This window comes from Dama dama, chromosome 30, assembly GCF_033118175.1.
Source record: "Dama dama isolate Ldn47 chromosome 30, ASM3311817v1, whole genome shotgun sequence".
Taxonomy (NCBI): Eukaryota; Metazoa; Chordata; class Mammalia; order Artiodactyla; family Cervidae; genus Dama; species Dama dama.
Window position 1 is genome coordinate 51,382,788 of NC_083710.1, and position 20,784 is coordinate 51,403,571.

The following is a 20,784-nucleotide window of genomic DNA, read 5'->3' on the forward strand; positions in this document are numbered from 1 at the left end:
AGAACAGTGGTTTCCAATTCTATATTTGGTGACTGGGGCTGCAGATAGAGTTTAAAGCATATGTTAATACATTAAGCCAAATAATCAGTAATTAGATCTATAAGCCAGAAATACCTTTAAAAAAACCTTTTTAACTTCAAAGACTTTTCCGATAAGTAGTTTTAACTGTGAGCATACAAGTTCATCATATAACAAGTCAACAAGTTACATTACAGAGTTTTTCTTTAAATGAGTTCTAACAAGATGTACTTTATTACAACTGTACAATGAATTCCAGAAAATTACAAGACATGACCAGATGTCCTGCCTACGATCAGAAACTAAATACATGTCAACAAGATCACTTGTGGCCCTTGTAAGGAAATAAGAAACAGTGAGATACACTCGGCATCAGTTAGATTAGCCAATTTTAAATGAATAACTATTATGTTCATTGTTAGAAAATGGTAGAATCGTCTCACCCATACATTGTCTCTGGCAATAAAAACTACCAGAATCCTCTGAAAGGCACTCATGTTTCACAAGTCAAAACTGTTAATAACCTGTGACCCAGTAGTAATATTCCTGAATTAATCATTCCCCCTAAAAAAAAGGGAAGAGAAGGGAGGCAGAGGAGGGGGAAAAGAGGAAAGGAGGGAGGGAGACAGAGAGGTATGGAGGCAGGGGAAAAAGAAGGAAGGAAGGAAGTCTACAAATATAAAAGGCTCACTGTTAACACTATTTATAACCTAAAAACAGTTCCAGTTCATCACAAGGAAGCAGCCAATTTAACCATGGTAAAACAATGTATGGACTATGATGCTGCCATCACAAACTATACTTAAGAAAGATGGGGGAAAGAGCAATATTAAGTAAAAATAACTTGTATATTAAGAATTAGTAAAACACACAAAAATATCTGTTGAGTAAGTGTGGTGTGGTGGTTTGATAGGATTTTCCCTAACTTAATTAGCATTACTGACATACCTCCATAATATTTTTCTAAAAAACTAGATATATTTTTATAAGTATATTTCCTAACACTACTTTTAAAATAAGTGTATCTCCTAATACTTTCTTAATATTACTTTCAAATATTAATAAACTGATTTCAAATAGCAGTGTTGACTGAAAAACTATCAAGATTAATCAGGTCACTCTCATATTTGTCTTAAAATGAGAGAGAATAAAATAAATATGGCTCTTAAGTGGAAAACACTTCAAGATTCAAAATGTTCAATTAGTCCTCATGTTTTAACAGGACTTTCAAAAAGTACCTGCTAGATGCTGCAGAGAATTACAATGTGTAAGAGACAGAAGGGAAGAGAATCATATCATTACGGAAAGCTTACACTACAAGAGGAAATAAAGAACAAGAGCCTTTTCAATTTTAGAAAGGTCATACATGATATGACCAATTACAGTACTCCTGAGAAATAACCAGAAATAATGTATGATGCAAAGAAAGGAGTCTGCCATTATTGCTCTTATCATTTTTATCATCAATAGTTATCATTCACTGAGTACTAATTTCCAGATACCTTGCCAGATGTTCTACATAGTTATCATTTCACACTCAGTACAACACTACCAACTAAATTTTAGCAACTGCATTTCACAGGTGAGGAAACTGAAGCTTCCAAATGATAAGGAATATCATTTGTCCCTCATAGCTCATGGGGTTTCCCTCATAGCTCAGTAGGTAAAGAATCCGCCCACAATGCAGGAGACCCTGATTTGATCCCTGGGTCTGGAAGATCTGCTGGAGAAGGGATAGGTTACCCATTCCAGTATTCTTGGAATTCCGTGATGGCTCAGCTGGTAAAGAATCCACCTGCAATGCAGGAGACATGGGTTCGATCCCCGGGTTGGGAAGATCCCCTGGAGAAGGGAAAGGCTACCCACTCAGGTATTCTGGGCTGGAGAATTCCATGGACTACAGCCCATGGGGTCACAAAAAGTCAGACACGACTGAGCGACTTTCACTTTCACTATAATTTGTCCACAGTTACATGAAAGAGACCCAACCAATAATCAAGAGTGCAATTAGGACTTGAACCAAGTTTTGATCTTTTATTGCATCCTTTCTCCAAACACTTTAAAAGAAAACATGTATAAACCACATAAAACCAGCACTTTTACATTTCTTTATATAACCCCACTAGATTTGCTTTTCCACAGCTATTTTTATCTGTTCTTCTTGAAATAGAAGAACTTTTCAACTCTATGACAAGAAAACTTCATCATGGTTAGTCATCACATTATAGTCAACAGGTTTCCTATTAAATATTTCCAACTAAATATAAACTGTATCTTTAAGATCATAAAATTAATACAGGCACTTTTTTTTTTAACAGTGGTTCTAACTTCATTTTTTTTAACATTTACTGATTTATTTGGCTGTACTGTCTTGGTTGCAGCATGTGGGATCGTTACTTGCAGCTTGTGAACTTTCAGTTGTGGCATGTGGGATCTAGTTCCCTGACAAGGGATCGAACCCAGGTCCCCTGCATGGGGAATGCGGAGTCTTAGCCACTGGACCACAAGGAAAGGCCCATCAGAGGCATATTTCCAGATCATAATACGCTTTAGATCAAATTTAGCTACACCAAGAACAATCTGCCAGAATATGCTGGATCAGATATGCTTTTACCATTTTTGTGTGTGTTTTCTAAGTCCCTCAGGATTTCTAAAGTAAGTATTTAGGAAGACCTGTGGTCGCGTTTGGGCCTCGAGGGCACCCAGCATCACTATTCCAATTTGTTCTTCTATACAGGTCTTAAACGCTGAACACCAGGTAAGTTTCAGCTTCTAGAATGAACGAACCTTGCATTCTAATATTAACAGCACCTTCAGTCCTCTCCTGAAGTTACCTCCTTCCTGAACAACATAATTAGTTCCTTCTAAGTTAAGGTCTGTAACTTAATCTTAAAGGCACTGCTTTATTAACTCTTACCTCTAGGCCATGGCTAAGTGCAGAGCCAAGGCCTAGTGAAATAAGCCTGGAAAGGAAGAGAGAGTTCTTGTTGCTGGTAGAACCTGATTCACTCACAGGTGGGTCTAAGGTACCTAGAATTCTGTATTTTCTTATGAGGAGACATGAATTTTCTTCATAAAATGACACAGTAGATCTTTTTAGATTACATTTAAAATGTTTTAAGGGTGGCTCAGACGGTAAAGTATCTGTCTACAATGTGGGAAACCTGGGTTCGGTCCCTGGGTCAGGAAGATTCCCTGGAGAAGGAAACGGCAACCCACTCCAGTATTCTTGCCTAGAAAATCCCATGGAAGGAGGAGCTTGGTGCAGGCTACTGTCCATGGGGCCGCAAAGAGTCGGGCACGACTGAGCGCCTTCCCTTTCCTCTCCCTATCTTGAATTACCCGAGTTAACTGACGGGCAAACATAAAAGTCAGGAGGCCCTGGGAGACGTGGACATCCCAGAACCCAGGGGAGGGCACCCTGTGCTTGATCCAAAATGGTAGAGGGCTTACCGGAAAACAGGAAGCAAAAGAAGATGACCAACAACAGAATCCACTGGAGACCGAAGGGCCACCTCTCAGGAGAAAGCATTAAGAAGCCAGAAAAGCAGCCACTGGGGAAAATCTGGGGCACAGTGGGCAAGGCTCTGCTCAGCACTGGGCCACTTCTCTCCTAAATCACTGCCTCTCTCTTCCTCTTCCTGCTTCAGACTCTGTATCTTGACTCAAGTCAACCTCTGGTCCAGGGGAATACCAATTCCTTAGGCTCCCCTGATAGCTCAGTTGGTAAAGAATCCGCCTGCAATGCAGGAGACTCCGGTTTGATTCTTGGGTCAGGAAGATCCGCTGGAGAAGGGATAGGCTACCCACTCCAGTATTCTCGGGTTTCCCTGGTGGCTCAGCTGGTAAAGAATCCACCTGCAATGCAGGAGACCTGGGTTCGATTCCTGAGAAGGGAATGGCTACCCACTCCAGTATTCTGGTCTGGAGCATTCTAAGGACTGTATAGTCCATGGCGTCGCAAAGAGTCGGACACAATTGAGCGACTTTCACTTTCACTGCATTAGCACAGGGATCTCACACTCTACTTTAAATGAGCATTAACAAAAACTGGGCTTCCTTGGTGGCTCAGATGGTAAAGAATCTGCCTGCAATGCAGAAGACCCGGGTTCAAACTCTGGGTCAGGAAGATCCCCTGGAGGGCGGAATGGCAACCCACTCCCAGTATTTTTACCTGGGAAATTCCATGGACAGAGGAGCCTAGTGGGCTACAGTCCCTGGGGTTGCAAAGAATTGGATATGACCGAGTGACTAACACTTCCACTTTAACAAAAACTGTATAAATACCTACATGTAGAAGGGACAAAAATTTGAACAGATGATGATCCACCACTCCAGAACAAAATGGCCATTTTGTCCATTACATGCTCACAGTCAACACCCTCCCTAATTCTAGCCCACTTCCAATCAATATAATTTAAAGAGAAAATAATCATATTCTACAGACAATAGTCAAGGAATTTAGTATCACCTCTTAGAAGTTTAAGGTAGGCCATAAAGAATACATTTATATGTTAACACAGGCCACAAAAGTAGCATTCTGCCATACCCCATGTCCCTTTTATTTAAGGGTAACATTTAAGCTAACACAGTGCTAAAGGCTTTGCAAGATTTATCTCATTAAAATCACAAGTTAGGAACCTGTGGTTAGGTGCTCTTGCTCTGCCACAGTACAGATGAGGAAACTGTAAGTTGAAGGTAAAAAGCTTGCTCAATATCACAGAGATGAAGCAAGTGATTAAGGCAGGAATCAACTTCCATCTCTCCAACGCCAAACTGAATTCTGAAACACTCAATTATACTGCAAGTTGTTAAAAATCTACTTTCTACCATTTTTAAAATCTGAAAGGCACTATATTTAAAAGAAGGAGAAAGAGCAGGAGGATGAGATGAAGGAGAAGAATAGGAAGAAAAGAACTGAGAACCAATATGTACAAGGCTCTATACTACATCCAAAGATTAGGTCAATAGTTCAAGTCTTGATGGGTACACAGGGTCACCATTCCTTATACAGGTAAACCTGCCCTGGTCCACTAATTACTATCTTTATGCCCTTTCAAAACTCTTGCTCACTTTAATCCATAATGCCTTTCTTAACTAAGTCCCCTTAGTTAATCAGTCTAGTGATGCTATTGTGCATGATATTGTGTGTGATTTAAAATCAGTTATATAATTTCTTTTGTTTGAAGATATGGTGCATTAAATTTACATTCAACAATTTACTTTGTTCTAAATGACCAGCTGCACAAACAGTACACTGCATATGGAATACCAAGGAGAGTATACAACATAATTTGACAGCAGCATCTCAGGTGCAGAGAAGTAGATTAATCATAATTCTCTGCGAAAAACTATCACCATAGGTCTCTTATGTTACTTACAGGATCCATATCTTATTGGAAATAATCCATAATCATGTGAGGTACACAAGCATTTGTTACTTAGTAATAATCAACTTATTTTAAATTATTACTAACAAAGAAATTGATCTTCTGTCAAACCAGAAGTGAATACTTTTTGTGTACACCTTTAATATGCTACTTGTCATGTTGAGTATTATAAAAAGTACACTGTGAGACAATCAAATAAAAAAATTATCTTAGAATACAAACATGGTATGCTTAATATCTGATACATTATTTTTACAGTCATGCAAAAAGATCAAGTGGCATGTTGTTACTTGACAAAGTTAACTAAAATATTTATGATGTCACTGACAAAAAAAACAGTCAATTTGCCAGATTAAGAGATTTAAAGATATTTTTTCTAGTTGTGATTAAAGATTAAATAGTTTTTTAAAAAAAGCATTTCGAAGATTAAATTTACTTAAGTGGTAATTTAGTATTCTACATGATCCTTCCCCAATAAGTACAAATCTTCTATAAGAACACAAGTGGTGTGTGCTTTTAAATTTTCCTTCAGCTATAGACAAATGCATTAACAGCTAAAACAGGCTACTTCAAACGTTGAGCTAAGTAACAAACTCAAGTCTTCATCCTCTTCTCTCTATTCATCATTTTAGACAAACAGAAATGATTCCCTTTGAAGATTATGACAGAAGAAATACCTTTATTGAGGTGAGAAATGAAACTAAATGATATTCAAAACACCATCCAACCAGAGTTTCTTAACTAAGAACACCACTCACAAAACTCCAATTAGACTGATCAGCTTCACTATTTCTCATGTAATTCCTTAGGATACTGTTAATATTTCATAAAAGCACAGGTTGAAAACTGAAAATAAAACCTTGGGGTGTATAACAAGAACTTCCAAATCTGTTAGGCAAGGACTCTTTTTGATTAAAGGGTTTTCCTTAATATATCTATCAAACTGAAGAGAAACTTCTAGAAAACAATTATCATTAAGCCTTGAAAATGGCCTTCAAGGATTTTTTAATTTGTCCTACTGTCTACATAAACTTTTCTGTTTAATTTGTCCAACTGTCTTCACAGTGGAAGTTCTCTATGACCTGACCTCCCCTTCTTTACTTCCCATCACCTGCCAGCCGTCACTGAACTAAAGGCCTGCTCCCATCCTGCTCACTCTGGCTTGGACCACTCGGTTCAGGCTACCTACGGCCAGTGTTCAGGGTCAAACCAATCCTCATTTCTCCATGTACTTTCCCTATTACACTTGAGTATTACTCGACCCTATCCAGCTTATACTTTATAAGCGCCCTTGTGTAGTACATACAATACATACTTACATATAACCCTACCCTCATGACTTAAGTTTTATTTCTATATTTTCATCTGAAGTTTACAATGCACCACCTGACAACTTACTATTTTAAATATTGAGTTGACCCAAAAGTTCATTCAGGTTTTTCCATATCATCCTACAGAAACACCCGAACGAACTTTTTGACCAACCCAGTACATACAGATTATCAGTTTCTGAGGTTTTGTTTGTACAACTAGATTGTTAATTATGCATCTTTTACACTTCTTTTTTCCTGTAAGTTCTTGATATACAGTAAATACTTTAAAGCTTGCTGATAAAAATAAAATTACTTTTATATGGACTTTATTAATTTTTAAAAAGTATAAATTTTTAAGCCAATAAATATGTTCAATATTAAATTGCTTTTCTTTAAAACTCAATTTTGTTGTACCTACCCTAAAAAGTACCACAGAAAACATCACTTACGGATTTCCTATATGCAATGTCCTATGGATGTTATGAAAAATGCCAATTATAATGCTGACCATTCATAGTTTTCTTCAACTCTTCCTCTTAGTAAAAGTTGACACATTTTATACAAATTAGAATGGGTGTGCCTGCCCTTGTAAAAATCTAACAACTACTACTTGTATAGTACAAACATTAAAAGATAAAAATAGCTTTGCTTTTTCTGATTAGGGAAGTACAATGGACATATTCTAAACTCCTCAGAGAATACCTAAAGGTATAAATAAGAAAACTTAAATCATTTGTTAGTTGACAAATTAGTAGCAAACAGAAAGAACTGTTAACCACACTTGCTGAGCCCTCTCACATAAGCATACACATACACAAAAGTATAAATTCTAGAAAGTACTCTTTAAATCCTGGCTCCACACCTCCTATTGGTGCAACCTTGAGCTACTTATCATCCTGATATTTCTGTTTGTTAATCTGTATAATGGGGCCAATAATATCTAGGAGGAGGAATGTCATGGTCATTAAGGGAGATAATCAATGTAACGCACTTAGCAAACATTCTAACATATGGCACATTTTCAACATTACTATATACCCCTAATACAAACATCACTTTGTAATATGCGTCCTTCAGCTGACAACACTTCACTGACAAATTTCCCTATCAATAAATTCAAAAATCTGTTGTCTTTTTAGCAGCAGCTTAGTGTTTTCTTCTGTCAATGTACTATATTGATTTAACTCTCTCTCTATTACATGTTTTGACTCCTTCATTTTTAGGGATAACCATACTCTGGTGAACATGATTGTACGCAGACCTTTGAACACATTCGTTATCACATTTCTGAAATAACTTCTTAAAAGTAAAATTTCTGGTTCAAAGGGTACTCATATATTAAATGTTTATACATACTTCCACAGAAAAGTATAAGCTTACACATGCTTCATCAATGCATATACATGAGTATTTACCACATCCTCCCCAACATTTGGTCTGGTCATATTTTTAATCTTATGCAAACTGACAGTGAAAAAAAAAAAAAATGGTTCTAAACTTGTACTTCTTGGACGTCCTATCAGTGAGATTAAACATGAATTCAGCGAGATTAAACATGAATTGATTGGTTAACTGGTCATGTGTAAGTCTTCTTTTCTGAAATTCCTGTTCAAATCTTTTCCCATCTTTATATTGGTGCAGTTGCCCTTATTCTGGTTAAGAGAGTTCTTTCCTTAAAAATACAAATTTTCACTGCCATATGTATTTCAGATAGTTTTTCCACATTATAATCTGTCATTTCAACTTATCAAATTTTTATCATAAAGATATGCTTAATATTTTTAGTCAAATATATCCATCTATTTCCAATCTATGATTTCTGGATTCAGCCTCATCCCTTAGAAATTCTTCCTCCATGCAGATTTATAAAAGTATTCACCTGAATCTTACTTTAGTACTCTTATATATTACTCTGATTCAGTTTTATGAAGCAAAGTATGAGGAAGATGTATTTGAAATCTTAGAGAATTATTTCTGAAAACATCTCAGGTCGAACAAAGCATAATGCTTAGCCAAACCACTGTATTAAGGAAGATATAGAAGCAGCTTTATCTAAGCTTCCACGGAAGAATATTATAAAAAGGCAAATCATATACAGCGGCTTCATATTTTTAGCAATTAATTTTTATCTCAATCCATAGACCTCTGTTCTGCTCTCCAGGCCTGTTTATCCCACAGCTTACTTCAAATCTGTACTCAAATTACTTCCTCAGGGAAAACAGCCTCACAGGTGCTGGGTATAAAGCAGGCAGACTTTCCCCCTTGATTCTACAGTGGATCTCGGTTGGAAGAGATACATTTATTTTTATTAATTTGATTACTTGAATCACGGCAGAGATGATGAGTATTTTTGATCCCCACTGCAGCAGCTGACATAGAAACAGGTCCTCCAGGAGGAACGGAAGTTCCCAATACAGCTTTTTGCCTTGTTTGTTGGCACTTGTTTGTTTTTCTAAGAAAAATATAAAGTCAGATTGAAGCCAAACAAAAAGCTGGGCCACAGTCCTATTTTGGAAGTAATCCATCTTTCCCTCACACATTTTTAGAAAAGCTGAAGAGAATCACACTCATTCGAAAAATTCATTCCTGACGAGTTGAAAGGGGAATATATGTTTCATCCTAAAACGATCTGCTGAATTGGGTTATTTAAGTACCATTTCATGCTCTTATACATAGGTAAATACTAGTGTCCTTTCTAACACACTGTATTTTTAAATACAGAGTATACAGAAGAAATTTTAAAATGTATTACTAAGAATGGTATCCAAAGAATAAGGATTCAAATCTGTGTACAGTTTTTCAGCTTATAGAGCTTTTTTATAAACATTATTTAGTATTCACAGTTTTACTGTATGAATGAATAATACTTCCTGCCATATCAATAAACAAAGGATGCTGCAGCCATCAAGCCATCACATTACAGTATCCACAGAGGTGAGCCTTGACGGAACTCAAGATAGAAATGGGGTGCCCGCTATCCAGCAGTAGAACTGTTGTAACCACCCCAGTGGTACATCCTGAGGGGACACAGGATGAGGAAGTACAGGATACTGGCCCCAGAGAACTGAGGTGCACACCAAAGGAATGACTTCAGTGAGCCCAGACTCCTAGCATTTGCCCATACAAAGAGAAGTACTAAACTCTTTAACTTGAGATGTCTGGTTTTCTTTAAGTAACAGTAATCTTTTGGTGTTCTGACTACCTAATCTTTGTTGTGAGGAGCCAACTCATTGAAGAAGACCCTGATGCTGGGAAATATTGAGGGTAAAAGGAGAAGAGGGCAGCAAAGGATGAGATGGTTAGAAAGCATCACCAACTCAATGGACATGAACTTGAGCAGACTCCGGAGATAATGGAAGACAGGGAGGGCTGGCATGCTACAGTCCATGGGGTCCCAAAGAGTCGGACACAACTTAGCAACTGAACAACAACAATCTTTTGATGTTCCGACCACCTGGTCCTTGTGGCCGAAACTCCTATACAGCCCAGCTTCCCTCCCTGCCTGTTCGGAGCAGTCTCTCAGAGCTATCTGAGGTGCTGCATCCTGGGCTTAAGTCCTCAGTTTCATCCACCAAATAAAACATAATTCTTAACATTTAGGTTGTGCAATATTTTTTTTTTAAATCAACAACAAGGATTATATAGTCAGGGAAGGAACTCAACTTGAATTAACAAAGCTAGTCAGTGGAAGGACCTGAACCCAGAACTCCAACCTACCCCCACCCCAGTGCACACAGGAGTCACATTCAAAACCCCTGCCTCTCAAGCGCCCCCTTCTTCACTGCCCAGCAGTCATTCACTCCTTGTGAACCATCTGGATACACACATGCTCCAATCTTCACAGACTGTACCCAGACCACTTCTATCAGGCTAACAACATATTCTCTCAGCACTTAAAATTAAGTCCTTGGCCTGTTATTTTGCACTCCTGGTAAATCTCTTTTGTCTCCCACTAGTAAATAAATCCTCTGAAGAGATTGTGAGTTCCTCAAGATAAAGACTTTTTTGTTAACTTCCCACAGCACCTGGTACAAGAGTTTAAAATTTGAGAGTTAATAAACTGGAACAGGGAGGCTATATTCCAGAAATGAAAAAAACAAGCTATTTTTAAAGGCTTAGCCTGACACTAACCCAGACATGGTGTCCCCACGCCCACCGGCAGGCTCCCACACCCGCTCAGAGTGTACACACAAACCCGCATTCCACGCCCAACAGGGACCCGATGTTCCCAAGACAGGCTGAGGTTTTTCAACCCGAGAAGGTGGCAGTACTTTTCTGATCTCAAGGTTTGGGGAGTGTCACCTGGAGGCTTTCTCTATAAAAGTTTTTTTCACAATAGCTTCTGGCCCAGCAGGCAGCCTGAGAGAGGCTGGAGGATGCAGGAAAGGAAGAAAGGCAAGAAGTAGAATCAGCAGGGGAAGTTCCTTCACTTCCAGTGATGAAATTCCCAAGTCACTTCCACCACTGTGCCTTCCAGCATCTCTCTAAATCGCTCAGTCGTGTCCAACTCTTTGCGACACCATGGACTGTAAGCCCGCCAGACTCCTCTGTCCATGGAACTCTCCAGGCAAGAATACTGGAGTGAGTAGCCATTCCCTTCTCCAGGGAATCTTCCTAATCCAGGGATGGAACCCGCATATCCTGCCCTGGCAGGCAGATTCTTTACCACTGAGCCACCACGCAAGTCTGCCTTCCAGCATAATGAAAGTAAAAGAATAAGCAGATGAGAGAAGGGAGAGACACACCACCTTCTCTCTCATACCCAGACAAGAGATACAAATAGGATCTGTAGAACTTGAGAGTAGAAGAGATTCATTATCAAAACTCCACACTACTTCCTAAAGCAAAAATTTCAACAAGCAACTGTTTTTTCCCTTCCATACAAAAAGCTTCCTCTGTACTTATCTAAATATGGGTGGTTGTATCTGCAACTCAGGCTGCTATATTCACTCCAAGGGACGAGTTCCCTTTTAACATGCAAAGTCACACACTGAGACACACTAGGCCTACTGTGTGCATCCATCCTTACAGCCTCCACCATGCACAAAGCACCTGTGGTCACATCAATTAAAACCCGCTGGACACACCCATTCAGGGCACGCAAGCCTGCATCAATTTATTACGCTTAAGATCATTTCCTAAGATTCATTTGTCAACATCTAACTCATTAACACTGGGTCCCCATTTTTAGCATTAAATTTATGTTTTGCAACCTCATGCATTTTCTGGATAACGACTATACTACGTGGTCTCTAAACTCCAACTAACGGGAGTGGACTCTCATTATCCGTGTTGACAATTCCCTACTTTGCGGAAGCCAACTTTGAGATAATGTTTCTTTAAAACAGGAAATGTGTAAACCGTTTGTGGGTGAGAGATGACCTTTAGAGTGGGGAACAGCCACGAATCCTATCACTGATGTTCCATCTGAGCCACCAGGGAAGCCCTTTTCTTGATTGTGCTGGGCTGTGCTTAGTCATTCAGCCGTATCCTACTCTTTGTGACCCCACGGACTGTAGCCCATCAGGCTCCTCTGTCCATGGGGATTCTCCAGGCAAGAATACTGGAATGGGTTGCCATGCCTGCCTCAAGGGGATCTTCCCAAGCAGGGATCAAATCCAAGTCTCCTGGATTGCAGGTGGATTCTTTACCACCTGAGCCACTAAGGAGGCCCATGAATACTGAAGTGGGGAGCCTCTCTCTTTTCCAGGGGATCTTCCAACCCAGGAATCGAACCAGGGTCTCCTGTATTGCAGGCGAACTGCAATGTAGGAATTGCATTCTTTACCAGCCGAACTACCAGGGAAGCACTTTCTTCATTACTCAGCTATAAAAAGGAATGTATTTGAGTCAGTTCTAACGAGGTGGACGAACCTAGAGCCTATTATACAAAATGAAGTCAGAAAGAAAAAAACAAATAACGTATATTAACCCACATATATGGAATCCAGAACGATGGTACTGATAAACCTATTTGCAGGGCAGCAGTGGAGAGGCAGACACAGAGAACAGAAACATCATTCTGTTATATGTCATAAATAATGTATAAGCAACAGCCGAGCAGAGTCAGCACTATTAAAAACCTATTGTGTGGAGGGGGGGGGGTCAGCAATAAATGGGCAGCACAGGGAAGACAGTGGTTAAATAAATCTGCACATGCGACAAATCCGTGCAGAACTGTACATACAAGCACACACATTAAGTACATGTGAAACCAGCGAAATCTGAATAAGCTTAGCAGATTGGATCAATCTCTTGGCTTTGATTTCACACAACAGTCACACAAAATATCACCACCAGGGGAAACAGGATAAAGGAATTCAAGATCTCCCTTGTATCTCAAGGGTATGGTGGACAAAATTCCTGTGAACCTCTAATTATTTAAAAATAAAATGTTTCAGAAAGAAATCTGTCAGTAGCAAACAATGTCTGCTATAGGTATTAATACATACACTTAATTGTACTCATTCAACCCACATTTATTAAGCACATACTATTGCTTGGCCCTGCTGGACATACCGGGGCTAGAGACACAGAAATGATATCACCTTTGATCCTGAGAAACTCACAGCTGGTCATCTCCCAGGAAAGCAATGGAGGATGGGAAGAGAAGGTACAATGCACCTCCACCTGGAAAGGTCATGTAAGGGTCTGCAGTTGGTCAGCCAAGCTTTATATGAAAGCAAATTTGCTTGCCAATCACCACTCCACTTCACAAAACAGATGACCAGAATAAAAGAGCCCTATTAACCTAAGGTTCACATCATTAAAAATCTCAACCCTAGAGAATAGATTTTGCTCAAGGTATTTCTAACTTAAGAGCAAATAAACATTCAGGTAAAATAAGCTGACCGCTTTACTAAGAAAGAAGGTTGTGTCTAACTTCAAACACTCAGTGTTTCTTTTCAATTGTTTTTTGAGCTATGTCTTTGGAAATGTAAAAATTATTCAAGTAAGATTTATAGCATAATGTAAAACATGTAAAACTGAGGGGTGATAACCCCTCAGGAAAAAAATGCTTAATATTATTAAAATGCAAACATCTATAACTAAAGAATATTTAAATAGAGGTTACTAGTTTTCAAAATAGCTATGAATTCACTTTTCGTGTTATGTGCCTTCCTGGAAAAGTTTCGTAAAAAGCAAACAATTTCACTTTAAAGAAATAAGATCTTTAAGAAGTACTGTCTCCCTGAATCTGATTATCAATTAATAATATGTCAATATCTTAATTTTAATTTATAAGTCCCTCTGACAAGTTGGCCTGATAAAATATTTGGGTTCCCTCATACTTCTAATATCATATCTGGAAAATGTTATACAATAAAACATAATTTTGTAAGACACTTTAAAATAAAGAAATAATGCCATTGCTGTGCTTTGGTCTTACTGAAGATTTACTACAAAAAATATTCCTTTTGGAAAAAGGAGAAAATAAAAAATAAAGGACTATTACTTAGTAATATTAGTTTTAGTAATATTTAGTAATATTAGCTTTCAAAAACTTAATGCAATTAAGAGAAAGATGGCAATGTTACAAATATCTCTAGCCTCAGCCTGAAAGATCATTGGACTAACGTAGAAGCAAAGATGGCCATGCTGACCACACCAGAAGTCCTGACTTGCACACACTACCATTTGTGTTGCCCCAAACCTTTCACACGTGACCTGTCGTCCATCAGTCAACACAAAACAGTACCTTACAGTCAATTTATAAAGTACGCAGGATGTCTTGTTCAGAAACAAACTCAGAAGAGCAGATCCTAAGAGCTATCATTACAAGAAAAAAAAAAACCTATTTTTTTTGGGGGGTGGGGGTGGGGAGGAGGCTATTTCTTCTTATTGTATCTGTGCGATGGACACTAAATTTATAACAATCATTTCATAATTTATACAAAGTCAAACCATTATGCCCTACACAAACACACAGCAGTGTATAATTATATCTCAATAAAACTAGAAAAAGAAGACATGCAGGCAAAATTAATGACTTACTATGTTACAGAATTTTTACCCTTTCCCTGTTCAGTAAAACATATTTTATCTAAAAAATTATCAAAATCATTAAACAGACCTAAACAAATGACTGAGGAGACGAAGTTATGAGACTTAAAGTATTTTTTTTTAACTGTCCTTTCTCTCCAAAAATATGTCGTATAAATTCAATGCAATCCCAATAAGAATCCAGGAAGGGTTGTCTTTGTCCTGTGGAAACTTATAAGCTGACCAAAAATACATTCATAAGTATAAAGGACCAATAAAAACCAAATTACACTTGTGGGGTGGGGGGAACCCATGAATGTCAAAAATAAGTATAGTGTTAAACAAATATTCTGGTTGAAATAAGCCAACTACAGGTATCACATACTGAAATAGATAAAGGGTAAATCAGACCTACAGGTTCCTTAGTTCACACTTTCCCTAATAAACAACCATCGGAGTATCATGTTTGCAAACTTAATCTGCCACAGGATATGGGAACAACTCATCACCACTTCACTTCTGTTTTTATGAGTCTACCATGTATCAGACACGCTGCCAAGTGCTAAAATTCAATAGTCATCTAAAGCAGACAGTATTTATGCCATCATGGAGAGCATTGCCAAGGAAGAAAGGTATGCTCGAAGCCACCTGTGCATAAAATACAGGACTGCACACTCAGACCACCCGCCGCTCCTGAGAAGATCTGATGCTCCCAGGGGCTGCACCGAACATCTGCAGGCCTGGACCGGGACAATGGATGGCAGAGACCTCGGGAGCCACCATCAAGCCAAAAACAGTTTCAGAAATGGAGTGGAGTCCAGTACTACAAACTCAGTGCCAACATAAGTATGCCTACAACTTCTCTCCCTTATTTTCAAACCACTTAAGACTGAACAAGAGGCTCTTAGAATCCCTCATCCAGACACACTGATTGTGCTACCTAACAAAGCTGTTGTTATGAAGAGGTATTTTCTCTGCAATTCCATCATGGAGCTGTCCCCACTCCTTAAACACACACCCTTTAAACAACAGGCAGTCGTTTGATCCAGGTTTTCCACGGCAGAGATGGTCAAAAAATGTTTCTAATGAATATAGAAATCATCCTTGCTCAGCAAAGCAGGCTAGTGAAAGTGAAAATTTCAAGTGTTAGTCGCCCGGTCAGTGTCTGACTCTTTGCGACTCCATAGACTGTAGCCTGCCAGGCTCCTCTATCCATGGGATTCTCCAGGCAAGAATACTGGAGGGGGTTGCCATTCCCTTCTCCAGGGGATCTTCCTGACCCAGGGACTGAATCCAAGGATCTCCAGCATCGCAGGCAGACTCTGTACGATCTGAGAGAACCATCTCTTCTGATCTCCATTCATCCTCCCAAGTCTCCTTGACCTTAAAAGCTTGACATCAACCTTAACCCTCCTCCTCCACCCGTATCTTTCCCATTCTATTAGTCATCAAGCCCTATGCATCCTGAGAAAAGGGATCTTAAATCGATCCCTTTCTTTTCCATTCTCACTGTCACAACAATTTCCACAGAGGCAATGAATAAAATTCACACTACAACCCCAAACCACATCTCAGAAATTATTCCCCACCAGGTATACATCTGAACCAACAACCATATACTCAACCACTCACGCACACCTTTCCAAGCACCTCTGATTCCTTCTATCTCAAATATCTCTAATAGAAATCCCATGTTCATAACTTCTCTTGAAAGCCACTTCCTCAAACAAATTATGTCCTAATTCTCTACCACCTCTGAACTCCCACAATATCTTCTACCATTCATATGCCTTGCAGTGTAGTTACTCACCTGAGTATCTAATATGAATGTATTTTACTTAAGGATAAGGCTTTGTCCCACCCAGGTCAAGAATGTATCCTTGTGAACGCTGTGCACAGGAGATGACTGATAAATATTTATCAAATGGAACTGACCTTGAACATTCATGTTAAAATGCTGACTTATTCTCAAATGAAAGCACTGGGTAAATGGGGCTAACATTTGGATGAGTGGAGAAACAGGAACTGTAGTACTTCAAGTGACAGCGCAAACTGTGATTTCCTAAAACTCTTCAGAATCACCAACACCTGCAGCTCAACTTCATGAAAAAGAAATCCAGCATCAAATACACGGCAATAAGGAACTTTCCTGTTGGTCCAGTGGTTAAGACCTCATGCTTCCAATGTAGGAGCTGCAGGTTCAAACCTTGGTTGGGGAACTAAGATCCCACATGCCCGGGGCATGATCAACGAGTAAAAATAAATATATGGCAACAAAGTTCCCCCAGATCTCTGACTTATACACACACTCTCCTTCTCTCTCTCCCTCCCTCTCTCCCCGCCTCTCTCCCCCAACACCCTTCCTCACTCTCTCCAAAGGAAGGGACAGATCTCAGGGCAGGAGAGTATAGTTTTTACAGCAGTCTCTAGAGTCAAAATGGTCCAATCTTGCCTTGCTATTGTGTGAATGCAATCAAAGTATATAAATTATCAGCACCATAATTTCATCACCTGCAAAACAAATATTATGACACAGTACTTCCTTCACAGAAAATATGTATATGCTAAAAAGGGCTATGTAAGTGTTTGCTACTATTATTTTCTGTTAATGTATATGATTTATTAATAACTTACTTAAATATTTAGAATGAGGTTATCTACTGGCTAATTCTTAATAGATAAGATCTCAAATGCAATTTACAATGTGAGAACCCAATCCTGAAAATGAATCTGACCTGGGAGCATCTCTCCTGGCCAGGCAATAGTCCATGCTTTTACTGTAACAAAGATAGCAAGAGATCAAAGGTCCTAAAGATTCCTAGAAAGAAGCTAACCCAGAAAAGAATCTCTGTTTTGACTCAGCTATGGTGAATATGTGGGAGTTAGGACTACAGGAATCCTAGTTACAGCCTCAGTTTGAATTGATTGAAAAAGGCTTAATGGATTGCTGAGTCTTAACATCAATTAAGTAAGGCCTGATAAGTATGTCCAAAAGGGTAGTAAAATAATTCAGAAGGCCCTCATAAATATGAAACATTAAATATTTGCAATGTGTCATTCAATCAAACAGATAAGATCGATGCTTCAGAGAACAGAAACTCATAAAGCATTTAAATGAACATGAGAAAAGCATTAACTGAGGCACAAATTAAAATTGAGACAGCACAACGATCTCTATGGGCAGGGACTTTACCACATATCCCAGGAGACACAGCAAAGTATGGAGAAATAAGAGTAAAATAGGAATCAGAGATTCAAGAAAACAGCAAAGGCTCATCAGTTTAAAAAAAAAAAAAAGAAAAAGAAAAAAGGTATAAGACCTCATGCATGATAAGCAATGTCTGACTAATTGACTGACTGACCAAAAACGCTCTCCACAAGGTTCAACTGAAGATTCCCTTTGTGAAATATTATTTTTTCATTAAGTCTGTAAACTCGAAAGTTTGGATGAAGTACAGGTCTAGCACTGCTCAAGCTTTTCTAATTATTCTGCTAACAGTCAGAAGAAAAATAAAATTAAGACCCTCATCCCTTGACAAATAAAGCCATTTCAATCATCAAAAAATAATGTGCTTAAATGTTTCAAAAGAACAGAATCTATTTAGAGTTGGCTAAATATATGTGTGGAGAAGGAGTACAAGGATAAGATAATTCATAGTAGCCTGATGGAGAGCCATTCTGTCCACATTAATATAGTAGCAGTGAAAATGAAACAAAACTCACTTCAATTTCCTGATACATAGCAGACCTCATGGGAAAATGGAAATTAACCTCTGTGTGTGCACAAGTGTGTGTACACTCTCTGCTTCCATAATGGCTGAAGGGTTTTTTGATGTTTTCCTGAAATACAGTAAATCCAGATTATAGAAGTATCTTGATCCTTGACCAGGAAAACCAGTAAAAGCTACCGATCTCCCATTCCTAAAGAACTTTACTGTTGTTCAGTCACTAAGTTGTGTCTGACTCTTCTGCAACTCCATGGACTGTAGCCTACCAGGTTCCTCTCTGTCCATGGGATTTCCAGGCAAGAAAACCGGAATGGATTGCGATTTCCCCTCCAGGGGATCTTACCGATCCAGAGATCGAACCCACCTCTCCAGTACTGGCAGGCTCAGTTCTTTACCCCGAGCCACCAGCGAAGACCATTCTAAGAGCACTGAGAAATTCATGCAAAAGGACAAAAGCAGTATGTGCTATACCATCAGACAGGGTTTAAATTTTTCTCTAAGGATGAGTTTCTTGAGGAAGGTTTGCATTTCTCTACTCAAGATAATATTTACGTTTTCAATAAAGACTAAAATGTGAAAATCGGGCTGTAGATCTAGTTATAATACATTAGGCAAATCCTCAGAGCAACTGCTGTTTAAGTTGAGAGTAGAGAGTGAGCAGCATTATATCTATTAAATAGTCCTAAAGGGCTTCATGCTCACCAATAATCTCATAAGGAATTTTGCATCTATTCTTAATTGTCAGAAATAATATACAATAGTCTTTAGCAGATCATATTTCATTGTATGCCTTTTTGGCAAACTGCAAAAAAAAAGAAAAAATGATGTGCAATCAATCAATAACTTCGCCAGTCAGAACATTAATAAAAATTCTCTTATACTTTGCCCTTAGATACATGACTCATGAAAAAGCCCAGGAAAATAAACCACCTCACAAAAAATATCAGAGAGAAAAACCTTCCCAAAATGCAGAGGAATGGAAGAGAAACTACCCAGACACAGGCCTCTTAGTCCACAATCTGACCACAATTATTTCTACCCTCTTCCATTACCACCATTTTTATTTGGGCTCTCCAATTCTACACCTATAAACGAGATAATAAGCACACCATGTACCTAGTTCTTGGTTTCTAATACCATTCTCTAATAAAAGAAACCAGGTCTTGGAGAGAAAAGGCTGCTTGTAGGACTGAGGCAGGAGATACAGAAGATGAGTGTGTAACTAACATCTTGTAGAGACAGAAAGTAGAGAAGAGAAGGGAAGAGGAGGGGAAGGGGAAGACAAAGGGAAAGGGGAGGAAAAACAAGAGAAAAACAAAAAACACACAAAAACACAGTTAAGAGGGTTTGTCAAAGGATACAAGGACCAAAGAAAAGAGTGCCCAGTGCCAACCTAGTACAATTTGAGTAACAAAATTAAGTAGTATTAGATTATAACTGAAAGTATAAAATAAACAGCCGTAAGTCTAGGAAACAGCAACCCACTCCAGTGTTCTTGCCTGGAAAATTCCATGAACAGAGAGGAGCCTAGAGGGCTACAGTCCATGGGGCCACAAAGGGACCCAACTTACTGAGAAAACGACAAACAGCAAAGTCTATACTAATACAAACGTTTAGATAAAAAGAGACAGATAGATAATAAGGTACAATGGACAAATCTCATGAGCTGAAGAAGTCCAAATAATTTTTGTATACACTTCACCCTCAAGGAGACACCATTACACCCCACTCTTCAAATACGAGACACACAGTGACTTTCTTCCAAAGGGTAGTAACAGTAAGGAAAGAAAGAAAGAGGGTAACATTACAGTGGAGAAACTTGACCAACCCTATCTCAGCCAGGTAACCCAGGTTACCCAGGTAACCTATGTCAGCATCAACAGTGATAAATCATTCTGACCACATATACTGTTGATCGGACGTCGTGACAATGGCACTTTAGCTCTGTGACCCTCCTCTCAAAATCCTTTAAGCCCAGACTAATCAGAAGGACATCGGACACACACCAATTGAGATTCACCCTACAAAACATTAATCCGGTGTTCCACAAACTGTCAAGGTCATCAAATACAGGGAACGTACCATAACCACAAGAGGCCAAACAGGTATGACCCCAAAATGTAGTGTGGGTGCTCGATGAAATCCTGGAACAGGAAAAGGACAGTGGGTAAAAGCTGAAAAGATGGGAAGCAGGTTTTAACTTATTATAATAATGTATCTGTATTGGTTCAATAATTGCAATAAACTTACCATAGGAACAAAGTTTTTGTAACAAGCGAAAATGGGTGTGGGGTATAGGAAAACGCTCTGTGTTCTTGTCACATTTTCTTCTATAAATCTAAAGCTTTAAAA

General features: G+C 38.7%; 1 protein-coding gene across 9 annotated transcripts in view; it reads right to left on the minus strand.

Annotated features, from left to right (window-relative positions):
* KLF12 (KLF transcription factor 12) overlaps positions 1 to 20,784 on the minus strand; it is a 657,687-nt gene that overhangs the window by 395,735 nt on the left and 241,168 nt on the right. The window contains exon 1 of one of the 9 annotated variants that reach the window (XM_061133266.1): positions 18,428 to 19,395. The exons of the other annotated variants lie outside the window; for them this stretch is intronic. The gene's annotated coding sequence lies outside the window, so the exon portion shown is untranslated. Of the gene's footprint in view, positions 1 to 18,427; positions 19,396 to 20,784 lie in introns of those variants that run through there. 9 annotated transcript variants of the gene reach the window in all.